This window comes from Panthera uncia, chromosome A2 (assembly GCF_023721935.1).
Source record: "Panthera uncia isolate 11264 chromosome A2, Puncia_PCG_1.0, whole genome shotgun sequence".
In the NCBI taxonomy this organism is placed as follows: Eukaryota; Metazoa; Chordata; class Mammalia; order Carnivora; family Felidae; genus Panthera; species Panthera uncia.
Genome location: NC_064816.1, coordinates 153693207 through 153708293, shown reverse-complemented (window position 1 = coordinate 153708293; position 15087 = coordinate 153693207). Strand labels below are relative to the sequence as shown.

General features: G+C 41.1%; 1 protein-coding gene across 1 annotated transcript in view; it reads right to left on the bottom strand.

Annotated features, from left to right (window-relative positions):
- CNTNAP2 (contactin associated protein 2) overlaps positions 1-15087 on the bottom strand; it is a 1963583-nt gene that overhangs the window by 1899181 nt on the left and 49315 nt on the right. The gene's annotated exons all lie outside the window — the stretch shown is intronic.

Sequence of the window (15087 nt, the reverse complement as noted above, 5' to 3'; positions counted from 1 at the left end):
AATAAAATAAAATAAAATAAAATAAAATAAAATAAAATAAAATAAAAACACAATACAATACAATAATGGCTTTGGAAGTGGTCAGTTTCACTTCCAATGCCATGAATGTGGGTTTTGTCATTTTGTGATTCAGGTATGATACATTTCTTGAACTTCAAGACTAGTGTTAATAATGCTGCTTTCCTTTTTGTTACCCCTTATACAAGGTTTTAGAATGCCTTGTACATTTTTTTTAATCGACGAGAATGGATAAAACACGGTTTGAGGAGGGACAGATAAAAACACTCTCATTTTGAAATCATGAGATCTTCTCCTGCGGAAGGATTCATATCATTGGGATGTTTTATGTTTTAACAAACGGCCATAGCAGTGGGTAAAAAAAAAAAAAAAAAAAACACTGGCTGGTTTCCTAATACGGTGGAGCCATGTTATTAGTATAATTAGCACAGACACCGATAAACGGCTCCACCAAAGGAGAAAAGCTTCGTTCATCCTTTACCTAATCTCAACAGTCTTTCCAAGATGATAAAATGCAATGTGACAGTGCTGATATTTGCTGCTGTATTGAGGACTAAGGGCCATAATAAGCAAAGAGCCCAGGTGTAGGATGCTGCTTAACTTCCAGCGTGGAAGGTGGCCGTAGCTGGCACCCTCCCTGCACATGCAAAGGCAGCAAGGATGAATGATCAGTCTCCTAATTAGCAAACCAACTCATGGGTTTTTGCATCGTTTTCCTGAGTTCTTACCAGGGGTCAGTCAGGAAATGGCTCCCTGGAAGTATGTCTCTGTTATTACCCAGCACTATAAGTCAGTGCACTGTCTTTAGTGTCTGTGAACATATGTTCTAGAAAGATTAGCCACAAAATCTCAAACTTATGAGGGAAAATTACTGCCCCATTAAAGTAATTTATGGGATCATGTGCAGAAGAGCCATTACATATGGCAACCACGGTGACTGGACGGTATTTCATATTGTTAAAAGGGTGTTGTACATGATGATAAACTCTCAATGGAAACAGCTGTAAATTACTTTCAATTGAAGTGTGATAAGGTTTCAAACGATTACATTATATGAGCACAAGTGTTGAAAAATTTCACCCGGATGTTGAAACTCAAATGATTTTACCCTGAATTCCAAGTACCCTCCCTTGGTCATACCTGCAAAATATTACCTCCATGGCCCTATCTCTTCTCTTTTTACTTATGCTTCCTAGCTAATGTCTAAGTACCCAGGCACGCTTAATTTAAAAGTGCTTTGTGCATGCACATAGGCTTTGTTTGACATTTTGCGCTCCTCTATACCACTCCATTAGCCTCACACTATCTTTAACTTCACACTAAAGAAGTTGAAACTGGATGCAAAATTTTAGATGACGATGAATATGTTGCAGACTGGAATCCTCACTATAGCTTTAATTAGGTGCATGACTACAGGAAAGTTATTTAACTTCTTGAGGTTTAAAGTATTATTAGTACACGTGATTACCCATATCATCATCATCGAACACTTGCCAGGTGCACAATGTATCATGTGGCTAATTCTCATGCTTACTTTAAGAGATAAGCATTATGGGGGCACCTGGGTGGCTCAGTCGGTTAAGCGTCCGACTTCGGCTCAGGTCATGATCTCACGGTCTGTGAGTTCGAGCCCCGCATTGGGCTCTGTGCTCAGAGCCTGGAGCCTGTTTCAGATTCTGTGTCTCCCTCTCTCTCTGTCCCTCCCCTGTTCGTGCTCTGTGTCTCTGTGTCTTAAAAATAAACGTTAAAAAAAAATTTAAAAAAAAAAGAGATCAGCATTATGATTCTTATTTTATAGATTAAGGGAGTATGGGTCAAAGAAGGAAGTGAAATTTCATCACATGAGGGAATTAGAATATATGTGAAATTAAAGCATTTCTCTCTTTTATTTTATGATTACAAATAGATTTAATATCAATCCACATTTTCAAGCATTGTGATTAAAATTACCTTTCGTGCTAAGGAAATTCATAATCACTATGATACAGCACTATTAGCAACAAAAAAAATATTTAATAAATTTAACAAAATGGGAAACCTTTAAATATCAATGCTTAGACTCCCACTCCGGAGATTCTGATTTGACTTAGACCTGGATGGTTTTAATGTGCAGCCACAGTTGAAAAACAATGATCTAATACAATTATGACATTACTCATATGGCCTAGAAACAACCAAATTGAGATGCCAAATGGATATCTAATAGATGTAATCCCAATAACTCAACAGTTTGGTGTTCTCTGGTCTGTTCATATGATATAGGATATAACATAAACGAACTTTAATCATTCAGTTGGCTGTAGGTATGCTGACTGCACAATATTTCAACTATTTTACCTTCCATGCTGGGAATGATTTTACATCACTTATACTGGAGAATCACCAGGGATGACATATTACTTTGACATAATAATACCCTGAAATCAGATGTTCTCAAGTGCATCCTCCAGACCACTTTAACATAGCTCAGCAATGGGTTGCAGGACACTTGACAAAGTGGGGAAAGCTTGGCATTCTGAGTCCCTAATTTGGGATTTAGGGCTAGGGTTCTACCTTAGCTCACTATTTAGGGCACATTTCTTCTCTGAGCCTGTTCCCCAACGTGAAAAACAGACAAAGTAGATTAAGTGACTGCTGAGGTTTCATGTAGCCCTAGTTTACTCTGAGTTCTGGGTTAGATGGTATACTGTATATGGTAATTAATAACCCCAGAATGCTGTACTGGAAAATTCGGCACACTCTTTAAAATCTCCTTTATATCAAGTGACAAATATACTGAAGCACTGAATTAAATTTGAATCAGTACACGGACCCCCTTTTGTAATCTTTTTTTTTTCCCCCCTGCAAGTCTATTTCAATGTAGAAATTTTTGCCTCGGGGATAATTTCCCTTTGTCATTTTTAATACTGGAACTGATGCAAGTTTTCTTTGTATCTCACTGTAAGATGCTTCAACTTATCCACACCCTCATATGTAAATACTAAGACAATGCAGGACGAGGAGTGGGAGATCGGACGCAATCAAAAACTCAGAGGAATTCTTGTGCTCGCCCTGGTAGTAAACGCAGAAGAGCACTCGGCCAGACACACCAACACTGTAAAACATACAAAGGAGCTCTGGGAAAACAACCTTGCACTTCCTGTTACACCTTTCAGACCACAGGGCTTCGTGCTCACAAAAACCCATCCCCTGTTCTAGGAAGGCAGAGCCTGTGTCTGGTGGTAAGCCTGGAGAAGAGAGAGTTCTAAGCTCTTTGCATGAATTCATTCCCTCCACAGAGATGCCCTTCGAGAAGTCTTCAGAGATAAGGAGAATGGGAAGAGGGGAAGAGAGAGAGAGAGAGAGAGAGAGAGAGAGAGAGAGTGAGTGTGTGTGTATGTGTGTGTAAAGAGAGAAAAAGGCAGAGAGGAGAAGAAAAAGAGAAAGAACTTGTTCTGTGTAAGCCAGGTCATACCAAGCTAAGGGAAAAAGAGGTTAGAAGGTCACAGATAGTTACAAACCAGTGTTAACAGGCTTCAATCTTGCAGTAACACGCATTTTTATGAATTCCCTAGAGCTGCCCCATCTGTGGTGTGGGGGAGCAGCATCCTCTCAGTTATTTTGTCGCTGTCATTGGCCTCCTCCTGTGCTCTCACCGGGTTAGTCTCACTGCTGCGGGATGCGGCCCCCACTGGTGCGGCCTGCCGCCATGTCTCCCATTAGAGCACGGGCTCCCTGGACCAAGGGTGCCAACGCTCTACGGTTTTCTTATCTTCTCCCCCAATGACCACGCAGGCGTGGGCTGGTCTTCCGAATGACCAATACGCCCTCTCAAAAGCACTCTTCCCTTAGGAAAAGACCCTCGGGGGGGCTCCCTCAAACTATGAGCGAGAGGAAAGGGCTCTAAAAACCATTTCTAGGGTGAACACAATCTAGGCCTAAGACTCTTCCTACGTGGCAACACTTCAGTAAGAGTTATGGTTTTTTTTTTTTAAGTTTTTATGTAAATTCCAGTTAGTTAATGAATTAGTGTAACAGTAGGTTTACGTGTAGAATTTACTGATTCATCACGTGCATCTAACACCCAGAGCTCATCCCAAGTGCCCCTCTTACCCCCCATCACCCAGTGGGCCCATCCCCCACCCACCTCCCTTCCAACCACCCTTAATTTGTTCTCTATAGTTAAGAGTCTGTTTCTTGGTCTTCCACTCTCTTTTTTTCCCCCAATGATCATTGGTTTTGTTTCTTAGATTCCACATGAGTGAGATCATATGGTATTCGTCTTTATCTGATGGACTTATTTCACTTAGCATAATACTCTCTAGCTCCATCCATATCATTGCAAATGGTAAGGTTTCGTTTATAATGGCTCAGTAATATTCCATTATAAATATATATATTATATATATATATACATACACATGTATACATATATATACACACACGTATATACATATATATACATACGCATATACATACACACGTACATGCACACACACACACACACACACACATATACACACACATTTTCTTTATCCGTTCATCAGTCGATGGACACTTGGGCTGTTTCCATTTGGCTACTGTAGATAATGCTGCTGTGAACATAGGAGTATGTATCCTGTGAGTTAGTATTTTTGTATTCTTTGGGTAAATACCTAGTAGTGCCACTGTCGGATCGTTGTAGAGAGTTCCATTTTTAACTTTCTGAGGAACTGCCATGCTGTTTCCACACTGCAGCCAAAATTTTAAGAGTAAGGGCTAGTGGAGTAACTGAGGGAGAAAGTGTGTAGAAGCAGGATGCAAGAGACTGATTTCAAGTGCTGGCTTTGACAGTTGTTAGGTCTAGAAACCACAGGTAAGTCGGTTGACTCTATTGTATATTCTTAAATTTTTTTTTAACGTTTTATTTATTTTTGAGAGAGAGAGAGACAGAATGTGAGCGGGAGAGGGGCAGAGAAGAGAGCAAGACACAGAAGCCGAAGCAGGCTCCAGGCTCTGAGCGGTCAGCACAGAGCCAGACACGGGGCTCGAACCCACGAACCGTGAGATCATGACCTGAACCGAAGTCGGACACTTAACCGACGGAGCCACCAAGGTGCCACACTCTATTGCATATTCTTAAAAAAGGGATAACATAAAATTAACGAAAGTGAACCATACGGAAGCATTCTCTGGAAAGGTTATTTAATTTTGGGAATGAAGAATTCAATAAACTTCCAGACAGGAGAAACATACCACCCTCAATACAAAAAGAAACCGAGTTATCTCATATTTGTCTTCTACAATGTGAGATGCCGAAAGATAATACAGGTTGGAAAAAGAAAAGAGAGTCACCCAGAATTCTTTACTCAAATTACCATTCATTTATGAAGGCAACAGAAAGTCCAGTTCATTTTTTTATGTATTTCCTTTATGTTTGTATGTATGCATGTATGTATGTATTTAGAGAAAGAACAAACAGGGGAGACAGACACACAGGGAGAGAATCTTAAGCAGGTTCCATGTCTAACACGGGGGTCAGTCCCACAACCCTGGGATCATGACCTGAGCTGGAATCAAGAGTTGGGACGCTCAACCGACTGAGCCACCCAGGGGTCATTTAATTTTTTTATGTTTATTTATTTTTGAGAGAGAGAGACAGAGACAGAGATGGAGTGTGAATGAGGGAGGGGGAGAGAGAGAGAGACAGACACAGAATCTGAAGCAGGCTCCAGGCTCTGAGCTGTCAGCACAGAGCCTGATGTGGGTCTTGAACTCACGAACCATGAGATCATGACCTGAGCCGAAGTCGGACGCTTAACCGACTAAGCCACCCAGGCGCCCCCCAGGTGTCATCTTAAATATGACAGACACACACACACACACACAAAAGCAACAACAAGACACTGTAATAGAGGTAAGTTTTTTTTTCTTTTTTTAAGGTATAAATGGGTAAATCATGATATGAAACTTGAAGAAAGTACAGATTCAATTAAACATACCATGAAGATGTCAATAACCATGATAAAAAGCTATCTTATAAAGTAACATAATTTAATAATACATACTTTATTATTTAATGTATAATTCAATATACATAATACAAATCAAATTAAAGTGTATGATTCTGGAGGGAAAGTATACAGAGACAAAAGTAAGTGCAATAGGGAAAAATACAGGAAAAAGGAAAAATTCCCTCCTATTTGTTTTGCTGTTCTTATATGACTGGAGGAGAAAGGAGATAAAAATGAGACAAAATGTCCTTCTCTCTTCTGGGACATCCATAGATACTGATGAAGAAAACTAGGCAAATGGAAGCAAGAAATTATGAATGCAATACCAATAGTATGCAAAGAAGATTCGGTATACATTTTATTCTATGGGATTGAGAGGGTTTATTTTACTGATAGAGAAAACCTTACTAAAGAGCTGACTGGATGCACTGATACGACTATAAAGCAGTAATTGTGAACAGCGCACGAGAAAGCTGAGCTAAACGATTTTTAACATCTCTCTCTTCATTTGATAAATTATGTACACAAAGTTATCTACGGGAAAAGAGGACTGAATCAAATAATTACTAAGTATCATCTGATAGCACTATAACCAAGCACATACTCCTGAAACAGAGGATTTATTTTAATCTCAAGTGCCCACACAAAGTCAATCCTGCCTGAGGTGATTAAGAGAAACTCGGCAAATTCCACAAAGAGGCTAATACACAAAGCATGCTTTCTGAAAACAATATTTAGATAATCTTACAAGTGAGATGACAAAGGAGAGAGAACTAGAGGCGTCAGTCTGTCAAGTTCCCTGAGACTTTACGAACAGTGCATCAATGCGTATTGACTAAGCACCCCCTCGGTGCCAGGCATGAGCCGTGTCTCTGGGAGACAGAATTCCCCAGGAGACACAACCCGCGCCCCTCGGGAGTTCACGAGACAGAAGTCACCATGAGAACTTGCAAGGTTGCTCTCTAGCTCCAAGTCCTCCTCCAATTCATGGGTCAGCTATTTGGTTTTTCTATAAAGGGAAAACATAGTCAATATTTTGGGCTATGAGGGCCACATGGCCCTCCTAAAGTCTGCCACTGTTGGGGGACAGGGCCTTGGACAAGATGGTCACAGTAGGTGTGGCCAAATTGTACCTGCCGCTGAGCTGGCCGACCGCTGCTCTCATGAAACCTACTTTTGGGGCGCCTGGGTGGCTCAGTCAGTTGAGTGTCCGACTTCAGCTCAGGTCACGATCTCACAGGTCGTGAGTTCGAGCCCCACATCGGGCTCTGTGCTGACAGCTCGGAGCCTAGAGCCTGCTTCCGATTCTGTGTCTGCTCCTCTCTCTGTCCATCCACCACTCGCGCTCTGTCTCATGTCTTTCAAAAAAAAAAATAAATGTAAAAAAAAAAAAAAATTAAAACCTACTTTCCATCTCAGCCAGGGAACTAAAAATGGGTCTTTCTCATTTCTCTCTTTTTTGGGTTTTTTGTTTTTCTTTTTTGGATCTTTCTTACTATCTCAGCAGGACGGCTTCCTTTACATGTGTTCATACAAGCGTGTTGTATTTAAGCTGTGCTACGAAGATGCGAGAGTGTGTGGATTGGTCTGGGAAACTGACCGGCACAGACCTCAGAACACCAGTCTTACGAAAAAGTGTGCTCCAGACTCAAACGCCTTCCATGCTCAAGCACGATTTGTGGAATATGGTATACTAGCCAAGTAATTGCTACATTTTTCTGTCTTCAACTTCTGACATAGGAGGCACAGCAAATTACCACTGAATATGGAAAAAAGAGATAGTGACATTATTTGCAAAATAAAAGATAATGCAGCATGCCTATGCTTATCTCACTCAAATGAGGGTGAGTGTTTCTATGAACCACTTTATTGCAATTATGAAGTATTTACAGACATGCTCAATGCCTCTCGTGTTCTTCTTTGAAGTCGAATGTTTCAAAACTGTCTTTCTTCAACTACAAAGGAGGAATTTATCAAGATACCTAAATTATCATTCAAGCCACACACGCTTTTCCTTTGTAAAATATTCAGTAACTCCAATCATCCTTCATGAAGTACTAATATTCACGTGGGAAACTATAATTCAAGCTCTCAGGAAGCAGGCAGGAATCCTTGTAAGGTATTTAACTGAGCCTCAGACTGACAGAACAGGGCAGAACACACACACACACACACACACACACACACACAAACAAAAACTAAAACATAATGTGTTATTGTTATTAGAAATAATGGCAAAATTTAGCACTGCATTTCTACCTTAAATACAACCTCGGGGGGCACCTGGGTGGCTCAGTCGGTTAGGCGGCCGACTTCGGCTCAGGTCATGAGTTCGAGCCCCGCGTCGGGCTCTGTGCTGACAGCTCGGAGCCTGGAGTCTGTCTCAGATTCTGTGTCTCCCTCTCTCTGACCCTCCCCCATTCATGCTCTGTCTCGCTCTGTCTCAAAAATAAATAAATGTTAAAAAAATTAAAAAAAAAAATACAACCTCGGGCAATCCTTTCACATTATCGATAAGGAAGTTCAAGCCAATGAATATAAAGCCCCAAGGGTCACCGATTATGGTGGCAGAGCTGAAAAACCCAAGTATTCTAAATCCCAATTCCTGTACTCTGTTTACTTTAGTGGCATTAGTTCTAAAATAAAGAAAATGAATCACAGACATCACAGCTGGGCTGGCAAACTTCACTATTTCCATTACTTCTTCCCCCAAAGATGCTTAAAGAAAACTTAGCGATGATAGCTGATTTTTGAGAAACATATGCATACAAATTTAAAGGTGAAGTCCTAAGAGTTTCTATTGACTCTAAGAGAGCAAAGCAGTTCCCAGAAATTCACAGAATGTGTGTTGGGAAAAGCGGAGCCAATCAGCCTCACTCCTCAGTGAGTAATCGGGGTTCAAGGAAGAAAACCAGGGGCACACGTGTTTCTCCATGTGCTCTTAAGTCCCATCACCTTCTAAAGGGCACATCACAGAGACCAATGATTGAATTTCAGAAGAACTGGGTTTTGAATCACAGCAATTTTACTTATTGGCTATTAATCTTAGTGATATCATTTACCTTTTCCGAACCTTATTTTATTTTATTTTATTTTATTTTATTTTATTTTATTTTTTACTGATACATAAAGTGAGGGCAATGTTATATATTTCAAAGGGCTGTGGTGGATATTACATTATGATAAATCCAACATAAATAATTTACTAGTGGCTTGATCGATAAATAGAGGCCATGACTATTATGGTTTCTTAGTATGATGTCTGCGACAGAGAAGGCTACTGATTCACAGAGAAGGAATAAAGGTAGGAAAGAGAGCCTCGACAACTTTATGTTAAATATGTACAATTTGTTTTACTAGGCAAAAAAAAAAAAAAAAAACAAAAACAAAAAACAAAAAACAAAAAAACGACGCCGCAAATAAAATACTCATTAATACTGAGAAAATAGGGGCGCCTGGGTGGCTTGGTCGGTTAAGCGTCTGACTTCGGCTCAGGTCATGATCTCACGGTCCGTGAGTTCAAGCCCCGCGTCAGGGTCTGTGCTGACAGCTCAGAGCCTGGAGCCTGTTTCAGATTCTGTGTCTCCCTCTCTCTCTGCACCTCCCCTGTTCATGCTCTGTCTCTCTCTGTCTCAAAAATAAACGTTAAAAAAAAAATTTAAAAAAAAAATACTGAGAAAATAATCTTTAAACACATTTCGTAAGTTTTAAATGAAACCTATTCGTGGAGCAAATCTATTTTAACACAGGATGGATAGGAGCCCCCATATAATTCACCCTAAAGTTGAACAACTTTAAAAAATAAGCAAAAAGGAGACAGGAAAAAAGGAAGGAAGGAAGGAAGAAAAAGAGGGAGGGAAGAAGAAAGAGAGAAAGGGAGGGGAAAAAAAGAAGGAAAGGAGGAAGGGAGAAAGTGAAGAAAACAGAAAAGTATGAAACTGAAAGAAAGGTAGGGAACATCTGATAAATATTCAGAAGGCCTTGGTAGTAGCTGATGGCAACGTTTGTAATTGCGAGGCTACTTAAAACCTAAGTATCTAGTGGAAAAGGCTGTGAATTAACACTGCTGTAATTATTAAAGCGAAAAAGCTACAGAGTCTCTCAACTTTCCCAGAGGGTGTTTTTCCTGTTACTTATTCTTTGTGCCAAGATATCCAGCAACACGCAGACCTCAGTGCTTTGGCAATTACTGTTACAATGTTTGAGTAAAAGGCTGGTTAACTGCTGAATAGTCTGGGGGCGGGGAGAAAGGGTAACACACACCCTGTGCTGTTGCTTTCTTACTAAAAGTCACTTCCCAGAGTTTCAAAGCAAAGTAGAATTCGCTTCCTCAATGTGTTGTTTCTGTAAAAACACATTCTTGATCCTTTGGTCTTAAGACATTTATTCCATAATAAAAGAGATCCCTTTCTTCGTACATTTCCTTTTGTCCTAGTCACTCATGTGTCCTCTATCATAATTTTAGAAAGGTCTGAAGCATGCCCTTCCTCAGTTTTGAAAATACCGCTTTAGTCTCTGTAATTCTGCACGAGGACAGGCTATTAAAGCAGGTTAACTCCTTAATCTTTTGGGCTTCATTTACCTCACTTATTCATTTATCGAGTTCCCGATACTCACTGATTGTCTAAACACATGATGTTTTACGTATTCTGGCTTTTCTGATAAAGGATGCATGGGCCCATGGTTCACAGGAAGCTGTGCTTGGGTAGGTGAGCGAGCCAATTACGGGCAATCATTACTTCTTTTAGTAAACTAAGTAACTAAAATATTCTCTGACTTCTAAAGTTGTATTTCTTTGATGGTGAAAATATAAAGAGGCTTCAACAGATGGTTAACCCTGTGGGTCTAAAAGTATTATGAAGCATAGCATTTAAGACGTTACAGGATAAAGCACGTGCCTATAAATAAATCCATAGGGCTGGTATTATTTACATAGAGATTAGGTGGTTCATCTACCATTACGGTACAGAGAGACAAGCAAAGTAAACGAATAAATATATCACAAACGTGAAAAAGTGACAAAATTAGAATGTGGTGCAATCTATCTAGATCCCATGATTTGTTTTGTGAATAGAAACTGTACTAGGTTGAACCTACCGTCTTCAATGACATGGCGTCTTCATTATATTGGAGCCTTTGCCACTGGAATTTTAAACATTCAACAGTTACTCAATAGTTCGGTGACAAAACCAACTCAGTGTTTGTATCATACTGGGAGAAGACTTAAGAGCCCATGAACTATCTCTTTCCACTATTTCTCTTACACTCTTCACACGTAGGTGGGGATGTGCATGGGTAAAATCTCCCAGAGATGTGTCTTCTCTACCTTCTATGCCAATCATAAGAACTTCCTTAAAAGGTCTCTGCTTTTATGGTGCATTTGACTGTGAAGCCAGCCTCAGAGGGTAGGGGAGAATGGAGCTGAGAAGGACCAGAAGGTTTCCTCACAAGAGCACAAGGAGGGGGAGAAGGGAGAAAGACTCCTAGGTCTGCGGTCCGTCCATACTCCAGTCTCTAGGGAACCAGAGTCTTACACTGTCCCAAGATGGAGAAGCCCAGGATGAAGTCCTTCCTTATACTGAATAAAAGACAGTAACACCACCCAGACATCAAGAACTCTCCAGAGAATGGCGGCAAACAATGATGGCAGAAGAGATCCCTCTAGATCAGTTCTCTAACACCCATGTTCAAAAGGAGGAACTACTGGGGCACCTGGGTGGCTCGGTCGGTTAAGCGGCCAACTTCGGCTCAGGTCATGATCTCACGGTCTGTGAGTTCGAGCCCCGCGTCGGGCTCTGTGCTGACAGCTCAGAGCCTGGAGCCTGTTTCAGATTCTGTGTCTCCCTCTCTCTGACCCTCCCCCGTTTATGCTCTGTCTCTCTCTGTCTCAAAAATAAATAAACGTTAAAAAAAATTTTTTTAAATAAAAATTAAAAAAAACAAAAGGAGGAACTACTTCATACGTGGTCATAATGCAGACAAAAACTGGTTATCCCTCAGTCATGACACACACCCCTCTCGTCACTTTGTGGGGTTCTACTTTTAGTTATCGTCGACACCCCAAACCACGCCCTGGTCATTCAGCCCTCCATGATGACACATTGTCCAGAGGAGCCCTGACTCCATATCTCAAAGTTTCTTCTGACAGCCTTTATTACCACCTCCAAATCACCCTCTGTGTCTTACTCCCTTCTCTCTCTCTCTAACTCCTTTGTTTTCAAGATAGCCAGGAGATCAGAGACAAGCAGGCTAATTAAAATGATGGATGCTTAGTTTATGTTATTTATTTTTGAGAGACAGAGACAGAGCACAAGCAGGCAAGGGGCAGAGAGAGAGAGAGGGAGACACAGAATCCAAAGCAGGCTCCAGGCTCTGAGCTGTCAGCCCAGAGTCCGACGCGGGGCTCGAACTCACGAACCTCAAGATCATGTCCTGAGCTGAAGTCGGGCGCTCAATTGACTGAGCCACCCAGGTGCCCCAAGCTTAGTTTACATTAAACAAACCCTATTACCTGCTGTATCTTAGCCAGGAAAATGGATGTTTCACAAAATTCTCAGTTTTTCTTAACCACTGAATTCACTTGTTAATTTGGAACCTGTATTTGGGGAGCGAGGATACCCTCAAATCACATCGTATAACAGATCCATTGCTTACTGTGTGGCTTTAGACCCACACGTAGGTTTAACCAGACTGGGATCCTGACCAAATTAGCTCAGGCCTCTTGGTTTTTAGGATTATAAACAGACTGATCACAGGATTACAGAACTCACAGAATAATGTTGCATGTTTGTTTCTCTGCACTCTACCTGCAGACGAAACATCCAATTCCTAATAAAATATTTACGATTTTGAGTAATAACTCATTAGATGCATATTTTCCCACATTGAAGCCTGACATCTGAAGATTACAAGAACTAGTATTTCCAAAATAGAAAAAATTTTAATGGAAAGTTTTAAAAATCTTTTTTTCTTTTTAAAAATTTTTAACATTCTTAGGGGCTCCTGGGTGGCTTGTTCGGTTGAGCGTCTGACTTCAGCCTAGGTCATGATCTCGCCGTTCCTGAGTTCGAGCCCCGCGTCAGGCTCTGTGCTGACAGCTCAGAGCCTGGAGCCTGCTTCGGATTCTGTGTCTCCCTCTTTCTTCCCTTCCCCCATTCACACTCTATCTCTCTCTCAAAAATAAAAAATAAAAATAAACATTAAATTTTTTTTTTAATTTTTTGATGTTTTTATTTATCTTTGAGACAGACAGAAAGCACGAGCTGGGAGGGGCAGATAGAGAGGGAGACAGGAACCGAAGCAGGCTCCACACTGATAGCAGACAGCCCGATACAAACCTCGAATTCACGAGTCACGAGACCATGACCTGAGTGGAAGCTGGACTCTTAACCGGCTGAGCCACCCAGGCGCCCCCCCCCAAAATTTTTAAAATCTTAATCACACAGGATCGCATACCAGAGGTCAAACAGAGGATGTGTGGCTCACTCCCTGCAGAGGTGGAAAGCATTGTTTTAATTATCAATTAAGTGTGCCCAAAGTCAAGGCTCTGTATTGCATGGAGTAAGAAAATAGCAAATCAGAACTTTCTTTTGGGGGGCAAGTTTCAGAAATCTGCTGCATCATCACTCAGAGTAACTGTGATCCAATGATGTATTTAGATAATCACAATTTGCAGGAAAGGAATATAGGCAAATGAGGAGGATGTTCCAAGCAGCTTATGGAAACAGAAGTACAAGCAACCCACAGGTATTCAGTGCCACCGCATCATATCCAATGACAGAGAGAGACCACTCTCATCGGTCAAGTGGAAGAATTAAATGCGACGATGTCTACATTTCTACACAATGGTTCTTCTACTCCCAAGGGTCGGCTTCTAAAATTGACGCAATGGTAGAAATAATATGAGAGAACCCTCTGTGAACACAGGCACAAGTAAAATAGGCAGGAAAGAAACTGCATGGGAATACACCCAATATTGTGGACAAACAAGACAGTGAAAGTTCAAAGGATTTCTTACATATAAATATACATTGTTCTGTTACAGACAGGATATAGTTCAAGAAGTGTTTTCACTGGGAGATACTAGGAAGTCAACCTTTCGATTTAGTGGCTTGTTTTCATGTCTTTGTGTTGATATGTGAAGAGATATCCAGTACCGATGGAACTAGAAAGGAATACTACGGATGTGAAGCATTTTTTAGAACTAAAAACATAACAGCTGCTCCGGTTCAGCTTAGCTTTTCACTGTTATTTTTCAGTAATAAGGGCAAATGCAGGGAACACCCAAAGAAGAAAATTACGTGGCCTTACCGCAGCCAATCCTAAGAAAATTCCCATCTGTACAGATCTGTGTGTTCGACCAATTTGACAACAGTCCGTTTCTTGTTTTGTTTTGCGCTGCGTTTGTTGGTTTGTTGGTTTGTTTCCACATTGTGTCTCTTGCCCGGAATGCAAAGAAAGCCCTTGGTGATGCCTCAGATTTTTAAGAACCATGAAGAAATTGAATGTTAGCCCAGGATTTCTTTTACTAAATCAATACAGCAAAAGAACTTAGTCAAGCAAAACAGGCTCTTTGGGAGGCCCCACTGCCCTTCAATACTGTCCAGATCTACAATTCGGGAAGTGCTATAGACATTAGAGTTCTTCAAAATGTACAAGCCCCCGAAAAGCAGCACGAAAGGACTACAGGAGGGAAGCAAAGAAAGACGTGTGTCGTGCAGAGGAGGCTGGAGTGAACGCAGCTGAATTCACAGTGAGGATGGAGAGCAGAATTGGTTGCTAATGCTCTCTCCGAAGCCATACCCAACGACACAAGGCTGTCTCCAGAACGTCCCTTGTCTTCCCTGACACCCTCTGGAGGCATGAGGCCACTTGTGGCTATAGACAGAAGCACAACACCTTCCCCTAATTGGTACCTTTTGCTGCGGTAAGGTATCCAGATACCAAAGCATGCTGTCTAAATTTTAAGTCCAACTAATTTATTTTTTAAATGTTTATTTATTTTGAGAGAGAGAGAGGGAGAAAGCACTAGCAGGGGAGGGGGAGAGGGGGAGAGGAGGAGAGAGGGAGAGAGAGAGAGAGGGAGAGAGAGAGAGAG